Genomic DNA, 9,229 nt, shown 5'->3' on the forward strand with positions numbered 1-9,229 from the left:
GCTTACCAGGCACTTACATAAAGGGTAAATTCTCATTCAAAAATATTATGGTCAATTAAAAGTCGATGAAAAGTGTCTGAAATGTCAAATTTGTTAACTTTAAAATGCAAATTTAAAGAGGATTGCAGGCAATTTTATGGAAGATTAAAAGTTATAAGCCCGTGTTGAAAGTAATGCATTTTTTCAGAAAAATACCAGTGGCATGGTATTTAGAGACAGATATAGTTAAAGTAATATATATATATATATATATATATATATATATATAGTTAAAGTACAGGAATAATATTAAAGTGATGAAAGTACCAAGAATAATTTTTCTTTTGTTATTTTAAAATAGTGGGATAACCAATATAAATAAGTTTTTTATTTGCTTGAATGTACATGTTATCTTTTAAAATAATTTTATTTTTGAAGTTTTAAAATATATTATTTTATAAACACGCAAATATAATAAACCCAATTCCTCAGTCAATGCTTAACAAATTTTTCAAGTCCGAGGCCACCTCGCATGTGGATGGGTGTGTGGGTCCCTCCTTGTTGCCTGTCCCCACCGCTTCACAAGAGGAAAGATAATTTTCAGCCCTGTTCATGGTAGATATAAATCAACGAATGAGTGGAGGGAAGATTGATATATTTGAAGGACAAATAGACGTAGGTAGAGTGGTTATGAGGCTGGGAAGACAGTTTGGGTTATATGGGAAAGGCTTTGACCGGAGGCTGAAGAGAGGATTTTACCCAAGAAGCAGTACAGAGGCAGAAGAGTGATGTGACGTCACCAGACTGCAAGGAAGATTTATCTCACAGAGGGATGAGGAGAGGTTAGAGAAGGAACTGGTGTCAGGGTCTCTATTTGGGGGCCTGAGGTGACAGAGGCTTTATTTTTTTTTGTTATTTTTATTTTTATTTTTGGCCACACCATGCTGCTGGTGGGATCTTAGTTCCCTGACCAGGGATGGAACCCAGGCCCTCGACAGTGAGAGTGCAGAGTCCTAACCGCTGGACCACCAGGGAATTCCTGACAGCGTCTTTAGAAGGGCCTAGAAAGGGAGGCAAGGAAGCCTGAGAGGTGGTAAGGGGACTGGCAGGATCTGGTGGGTGCCCAAGTTGGGGGCCTGGGAGAGGGAGGGGTTGGGGGTAAGCCGGCCCCCTTGGCAGTACCAGGGAAGTCAGGATGTGGGGAGGAAGCCTTTTCTCTCTGCATTTCCGTTAAGCCACCTGCTTCCTGAGGGAGGGGGTCGGGTTGCGATTCACCCTCAGGTCACGTCTGAGGCCATCTGAGGCCTCACCCACGTCTGAGGCCTATGTCTCCCCAGTGCCCAGAATGGGGGACACCAAGGCCACAGCACCATCACCTCCTCTGATCCTGATCCTGTTTCCAGGGTGAGGTTCTGCCCCTCTTGAGATGGGGAGCAAATAAGCCCTTTCTTACAGTCTCAAGACTTCTCCCAAGCAGGCAGTCCCTGGCCGGTACATCTGTCCAGACGTGGTTCTGTATCCATCAATGTATTTCCAGGATACCCCGTGGATAACTTCTCAACCACTTGTGACCGTCTTGCTGTGCTGAATCCTCAGGGGCTGAGACAGCACTAGGAATCACCTAGAGGTAATTCTAGATCATCTCGATCATCTCTCCCTTGCCCTCTCCAGTCCTGCCTTGAGTGTCAAAGTTCAAATAAAACTGGACATCAGGGAGAAGACAAACCATAGAGGAAGTGGCCGCCCCTCCCATTTGTGCACACGGAAGGCATGCTGGAAAAGAGGCCAAGGGACCACACACCAGACACCTCTGTTTCTTGTCTGCAAGGCCAGTGCTGGGCAGATGGGATCTTTATCAGCAAGAACGTAGATCAAGTGGTCAGCAGCCCCTCCCAGCATCACATGGATGATTTATGGTACCTGTGAGCATCAGGCTGCTCCTTAGGCCTCGGTAAGAGAAGGAAGGCCCAGGGGTCAAGCCCCTTGCCTGAGGCAGCCTCAGCAGAAATCTCAGTGAACAGAACAGAAAAGGTCTCTGCCCTTCTGGAACTTACATTCCTGTGGTAGAAGATACATGGTTTGAAATGGGCTCTGGGACCAGCCCCGAGCTCAGCCCTCCCCATCTGGGCTCTGTTTCCCTCTTCTCCTGTTCGCGGCCCTGACTTTTCCCACCCCGTGAAGGCTGGCTGGGAGGCTCGCCTGCCCTGAGTCGCAGCCAAGCTGTAGAAGGCAGGGCCTTGGCAAGCACACAGTGTCACCGCTCGGGGAGCGGCAGGGCTAATTATACTCAGCTGGCGGCAGTGGCTTGGAGGTGGCCGGGAGTTTCCCAGCTCGCTGGCTCTCCCGGCCTCTTGTGTGGTAAACACTGCAGGGAGGTATGGGGACAGAGGGCGGGGAGGTGTGGGCAGGAGCTCGAGCCAGGCCTTGAAGGGGGGCCAGGTGGGGCAGCCCGACCAGTCGCTGGCTCCAGCTAGGAATCTCACTTAGAATCCGTGGCCGTGGGGCAGGTCCGGCCCTCTCCAGGGTCCCGGGCCCTTCTGTGGGGTGGGTGGCCCAAGATCCAGCCGTCTGGGATATGGTGGAGCAAGATGGGATGGAATGCTTGGGGAAGGCCCGGAGAAGGGGCCTGATGGAGAATGTACTGTGCACCTTTCCTCTTCCTGCCAATCTTGGGGACTTTCCTGGGGTCAGGGCTGCTGTGTACAGCCGTGCAGGTGTGGACTGATCCAGCCCGTGTTGGCTGTGACCATCTGGACAATGGGTCACCTTTATCTGAAGCCCACAAGGGCCCTATGCAGGCCGGTACCCGGTGCCCACAGGCCAGGGTCAGAGGGGGGTTGAGCAACAGAGAGGACCCCTGGGCACTGGGGCAGCTGCTGGCCTGGGAGCCCTTCCCCTGAGGCTAGGGTGACACTTTCAGGACTGCACATCTGGCCTGGTCATCAGCGCTTCAGGCTCCGGGGGTGAGCTCTCAGCCCAGGAGGTGAGTAGCAGGCTGGCAGAGTAGTCTGAGGGCCCTGGCTGAGGAAGCCCAGACCCCTCGCCTATTCCCCAGGCTGTTTGCTTCCATGTCCTCCCCTGCCTGGGTACTAGCCTCTGCCACTGTGGCAGGTCACATCCAAACCAATCATATCTCATCCTGAGTGGCTGAGTCACATAGAATTGGAATGAGGGGTGAGCCTGTGGAAGTGAGATCAGAAGTCAGTGTGGTACCTGCATTTGACCTGAAAAATGTAGACCATGATGCTCAATTACCTGTCAAATAAGTCCACTAGGGCATGACCAATGATTTTATGTCACACCTATCCTTACACAATTCACAAGCATGTTTAGATTTACAAACACTAATCTCGAAGCCCTATTCACTCAGCAAGCATTTAGTGAACACTTCCTGGCTCTCACTCACCATCATGTCTGAAGACTCAGTAGGGAAGCAAATACACCCTGTCCTCACTCACATTCTAGACAAATCAGAAAACCAAGAAAGCAAGCAAAATAATTGCAGATGGCAATAAGCATCAGGGAGGAAATAGGCAAAGTTGAGAGCAGTGGGCCTACGGAGCTGGTCTTGCTTCACTTCTAAAATGAAATAATAGAAAACCCACCCAAATCCTGTCAGAGGAAAAACAAGCCTTGAACAACCTCCAGACCACAAGCCCAATTAAGAACCCCCTTCCATGCACACCAACTCCCAGCTGCGGCTGCTCCCAGAGGCGAGGCCTGCAGGGCTGCTCTGTGGGCTGGCGGGAGGCCCTGGGCGTGAGGGACAGGAGGGACATGGCACCTAGACACAGGAAGGGGACATCAGTGCTCTGTCAGAGGGTAGCACGAGGATTCATAGAAAAGGTGAGGGAGGGCTTCCCTGGTGGCGCAGTGGTTGAGAATCTGGCTGCCAACGCGGGGGACACGGGTTCGAGCCCTGGTCTGGGAAGATCCCACATGCCGCCAAGCAACTGGGCCCGTGAGCCACAAGTACTGAGCCTGCGCGTCTGGAGCCTGTGCTCCGCAACAAGAGAGGCCGCGATAGTGAGAGGCCCGTGCACCGCGATGAAGAGTGGCCCCCGCTCCCCGCAACTAGAGAAAGTCCTCGCGCAGAAACGAAGACCCAACACAGCCAAAAATAAAATAAATAAATAAGTTTTTTTTTTTTTTAAAAAAAGCTAAAAAATAAAAAAGAAAAGGTGAGGGAGCTGAGGCCGGTTTTGAAAGATGGATCCAAATTTTGTGGGCTGGCCAGAGGGAGGCCTCCTGGCTCAGAGTGCAGGAGGAGGTGGGTGCAATGGGGTGGGGTGCAGCGGAAGGGCACCCCCAGGGGGGAACGCGTGTCCAGCCCTCTGCGGCTCGCACGGGGCTTTCCCATGCCGACAACCTGGCCATAGGCCTGCAGGGCAGGGTCCAGGCAGGGCTATGAGCGTGTAAGTCTCTGGAGAGGGGGCCCTGCGAGGACAGACTCCTTCTCAGGCCTGGCCACTCGTTCCTCTGCAGAGAGCTCCAGGAGAAATGCTGCTCTTCCTGAATATCTGGTCATGAACACAGACATCTAGGGGCGGGGAGCTGCTGGGGAAGAGGAAACGGACTCTCCGTACGGAGCCGCCCCCGGTCTGGCTCGGCCTGAGCACACAAGGAAATGGTTCCTAAATTGAGGGACAAGAGTCATCTGGGGCAGAGGGGACTGTTAGCCACACTCCCTGTCCTTCTTCCTCTCCTAGAACATCTAGGATTGGACCCAGGATCGTGCGATTTTAACAAGCACCCAGGCAATTCTGGTGCAGGCAGCTGGTGGGTCCAGAGCCCTGGAAGTTGGGCCTACATGGCACGGCAGCCAGGAGGAGGCTGGCATCCGGTGGTTTGCTGCGGGCCTGGCATCTCCTGAGAGAGCAGGACTTTGCCTTTGATCCATATCAGTTCCACACCCCACTCTGCCACCAGGTCTCAGAAGGGGCTCATCTTCTCCCTGGCATCCCCACCAGCTCCATCTGTGCTCCAACAGACAAACAAAGGCTACGCTAGTCTCGAGAGCCCCCCTCCCCCATACTCTCAGTAATGTTTTTTACCCACCAGGAAAAAAGCCCAAACAAAGCACACATGAGGATTTGTGGTTCCCTCCGGTCTGAGAAGCCAAGGCTGAAATGCATTTTGCCCACACGTAAGTCCTCGGCCTCTCGGCACTCACAGCTGACGGAGATGTTGTCAGGACAAAGCTGAACATTCCAGAAGAAAGGCTTGAAACCACCAGGCAACAGAGAGGGCGCACAGCTGCTGAGAACCTGGAGGCATCAGGGCCCACCCCCATATTAGGCCACAGAGACGGCAGGCAGGGGTGAGCAGCACAGGTGGTGAGAAAAGTCAGAAGAGGATGGAGCGGTCCCAAGGGGGACCTCGGGCAGGTCAAGGATGTTGCCTTCAACCAGCCACCCGCTCCAGGGTCAGAGGCGCACAGCTCTTGTCTGGGGGCAGATGCACCTCCTTTCGCAAGTTTTCAGGCCTCAATTAAGATTCATCCCCCTCCTGTGGCCTGTCTCCTAGGTCGTGACCTGAAGCCCACTGGGGTGCAGTGTCCCTTCTGTGGGGCTGCCCCAAGGCCCTCACTGAGGGGCTGGGCAGATGAGGCCTGTGTTAGGACTTGCCAAACTGCAGCAGTATCTCAGCATCCTTTGTGTGAGACAGAGATTTTGCCCTGATAATTCCCTCCCCTTTCCAGCCCCAGTCCTAGCCCTGGCCTGTAGCCTTCCATCCCCTAAGAGCTGCTGTGGAGAGAGAGAAGGGACCGCACTTCTGACGGGACACAGGCCTACGGGCTCAGCCCCAGAGCCCTAAATCCTTCCATGCTCTCTGGCTGGTGAGAGCCACACAATGGGCCACATGAATAAATTTAGCTGGATAATACCACCCAAAATGAGGCCAATTCTCCCTTGCAATCACAAGGCAAAGTTACTTTGGCTTGCCTTCTTATTAGGTCTTATACCTCATTTGGTCTGTGTCCTAATTAGGAGGCTTAATGTGAAAACGGGACAGCTTCACCTGCTCTATTATTCTTTTTTATCCTTTTTAAAAATGTTTTTGGCCACGATGTGCAGCTTGTGGCATCTTAGTTCTCCGACAAGGGATCGAACCCAGGCCCTCGGCAGTGAGAGCCCTGAGTCTTAACCACTGGACCCCATGGATCTATTATTCTTATCCAGTCAGTCCCAGGCCAATCCAGAAAGCTGAGCTTTCAAATAACCTGTGGTTTCTAGGGGCTTCAAGGGAGTCTCTGAGCTCCCATTTATAGGTGCAAAGATGCTATGGGACTTGGAGTTCGAAGTTGAGAGAGAATGTGGAGGTACCGGCTTTCACAAGGCGAGGGCTGTGTATTCTGGTTGACAGCAGCCCCGTAAATGGGAAGGACCCCACGGCCATTGGATTCCAAACACACCTGGCTTTGAATCACCACCTACCTCTTGTGTGACCTCGGTAATCCCTCTGAGCCTCCGTTCCTGTCCCGGGCAATCGTGGCCCCATCACGGAGGCAGCGGCCGCAAGAGAGGAGGAGAGCCGGGGACTGGGGACGGGTCACGTTCTCCTCAGCGACGGGGCCCTGCGTGATGGTGAGGAGAGGGGTAGGAAGAGCTGAGAGGTTTTCGTCGTCACTCCATTCTGCCTCGGACACTTCACGCTGCCCTCCCCCACCCCATTCTCCTCTGGAGGTGGCAGCCCTCACCCCGGCCTCCTGCCCTATGCCACTGGGGGTGCAGGACATCAGGCCGCTATGACCGAGGGGCGTAGGTCAGGGCCCGGCTCCCAGACGCCATACCGCCAGGATCAGCTGCCCTACTCTGTGCCCGCATTCATCACTCCCCAGGACTGTGGGCCTTGGAGGTGTTTGTCCCTGTGTCCTCCCTTTCTGCTCCAGACAGGGCAAGGAGTTTGAATTAGATAAACAGATGCTAAAGAGGAACACAAACTTTATCCAAACCATTTTTATATATGAAACAGACAAAAAAAAAGGGGGGGGGGGCCTGGGAGTGTCTGAGGGTCTTGTGTGGCCTTTCTCTGGGTTGAACTTGGTTGCCTTAGACGACGTGCCAAGGCTTTGTCTGGCCCCGAGGCCCTGCTGTGGCTGCAGCCTGTTGTTGTCGGCTGGAGAGGGGGCACCGAGGGGCGCCAGCTGCCTCTTCCTTCCTCCCCAGGTCTCTGGGAAACAGAGACCGCTGCCGCTCGGGCGGGCAGCCGCAGGAGCACATTTGCATTATTTTGTGGCAACAAGTTAATTTCCTGGAGGGAGTTTCTGGAAGAGCTGGGAGCCGCCCAGAGGGAAAGCTGAAGGAAACAGGAGAGCAGGAGGCCAGGAGGAAACAGGCCTGGGCAGAGGCAGAATCTGAGGCTGCAGGCAGCAGGGGAAAACAAGGCCTTGGCCTGAGGTTGGGCTGAGGGGTATCTGGGGCCCTGACCCCCTCCTCTGTCCTTGCGAGCTGCAGAGGGGAAGCCCGGCCCGAGCACGTCCAGGCAGGGGTGCTACTGCCCGCGCTGACCTGCAGGAAAGCTTGCCCAGCCCAGCAAGCTTGTCAGTGGCAGGATAATGATCTGAGGAGGAGCCAGGCAGGCTGCAGAGTCAGATGGAAAATTCCCACAGCGCTCCTGCACCTGAGCTGCACCCTGGAGAGAGGTACCAGGCACCAGCTCCATGCAGGCCCCGACTGCATGACGGCTGGCAGGGCAGACGCTGGGGGCAACGGCAGCTGAACAACCTCAGGGGAGGGGAATGGAGACTCGGTCTCTGACCTTTCTCTTTATTCTTGCATCTTGGGAACTGGCCTGACTATGGGCTTGGTTGGTGTGTTTCTTGGGTAGGGATGGGGAGGCCATTGGGAAACGAAATAAGACAGACGTGCTTTCTGCATATAAAGGAGGTCCCACAACCCTCCAAAATCGGCTGAGAATCGGAAAAAATGGGCCGCGTTTGTTTAAACAAATCAAGCAGCATTCCACAAGCATATCCAGATTTTAAATTTAAGTCCCTAATAAAGCTCAGGTGCAGACACTCTCAGGTTGGATTAATACTGATGAATATAAGCCTTTGCTGGGCCCGGGGCCTTGAGGAAGAACATCCATGAGCACCTGCTGTGTGCTGGTGCCTTCACATAGAGCCTCTTGTTCAGTCCTTGCTGGGAAAAGCCCCGCCAGCAGGACATACTTGATGCGGTATGAAGCCAGACTGGAACGCTCCTAACCAGTGTTCTCCCCCAGCTTCTCCCAGAAAGCCAGGCTAGAGCAGGCTGTTTCGAGGCCCTGAAGATGCAGCTGTTTCCCACTTAGTCTCCAGAGCTGGCGCCTCACATTCCCTGTGTCCCAGGAAGATGAGAAGGACCCAGGTGGCAGGAAGGGTATCCTCTGGACATGTGGCTGGGAGCCCAGCAGCCTGGGTGCCAGGTCCAGGAAGGCCTCCCCACCCCTAGGGGACCCAGTCAGAGTGAGGAAGGAAGGAAGCCTTGCAAGATAGGATTTCCCCACCCCAGGCCTGCAGTCTTCCTGGCTCCAACCTCCTGATAAGCAAGCTGGTTTGTTAGTTGACCCGTGTAGTTTTCCACAGGTGACAAAAACCACTGGCGAGTTGCAAAATTCTCCGGCCCAGGTGGGCTTCAAGAGGCCACAGTTTTCCAACAAGCATATAAAGAGAAGGTGGAAGAGCCCTGGACGTTCTGTCCGAGCGACTTTCTTCAGGGTCCCCGACTGGGCCCACAGCTACAGAGAGGAACTGGGCAGCACAGGTTTCCATCTCTCCACCCCTTTCTGCTGCCCCAGGGCTCCTCCACGTCTGCCCCTCCCTCCCAGCTAGCCTTGACTCAGGATCCCTGGGCGCGGCACCTGCCCGCTGGCTCCCCTCCACTGACCCCACCCCGGCCCCCAGGACACCCGGCTGAGGAGCCTGGGGGAGGGCATGCTTGGGGGCAGGCCAGGGGCCTCACAGCTCCGTGCCGCAGGGGTGGGAGCAGGGTGGTGCAGCCCAGATGAACCAGAGCTCTAGGGCTCTTGAGGGCTCTGCAGGCCCCAGGAGGAGAGGGGAGTGGGAACCCACCCGGGTCCAGGTTCCCCTCAGAGCTCCAGGAGGCTTTTTTCATTCGTGGCAGGGTCAGAAGCGACTTGCTGTCCGATGCCATCTTCTCCAGCAAGAGAAGGCTTGAGCCAGGGCAGCCCTTGTCCTGAAGGCCAGCGAACCCCATGAGGAAAGTTTGCAGCCTGTGTGTGTCATGGGCAAATGAGCAGTGGAGGG

This window comes from Kogia breviceps, chromosome 3 (genome assembly GCF_026419965.1).
Source record: "Kogia breviceps isolate mKogBre1 chromosome 3, mKogBre1 haplotype 1, whole genome shotgun sequence".
Lineage (NCBI taxonomy): Eukaryota > Metazoa > Chordata > Mammalia > Artiodactyla > Physeteridae > Kogia > Kogia breviceps.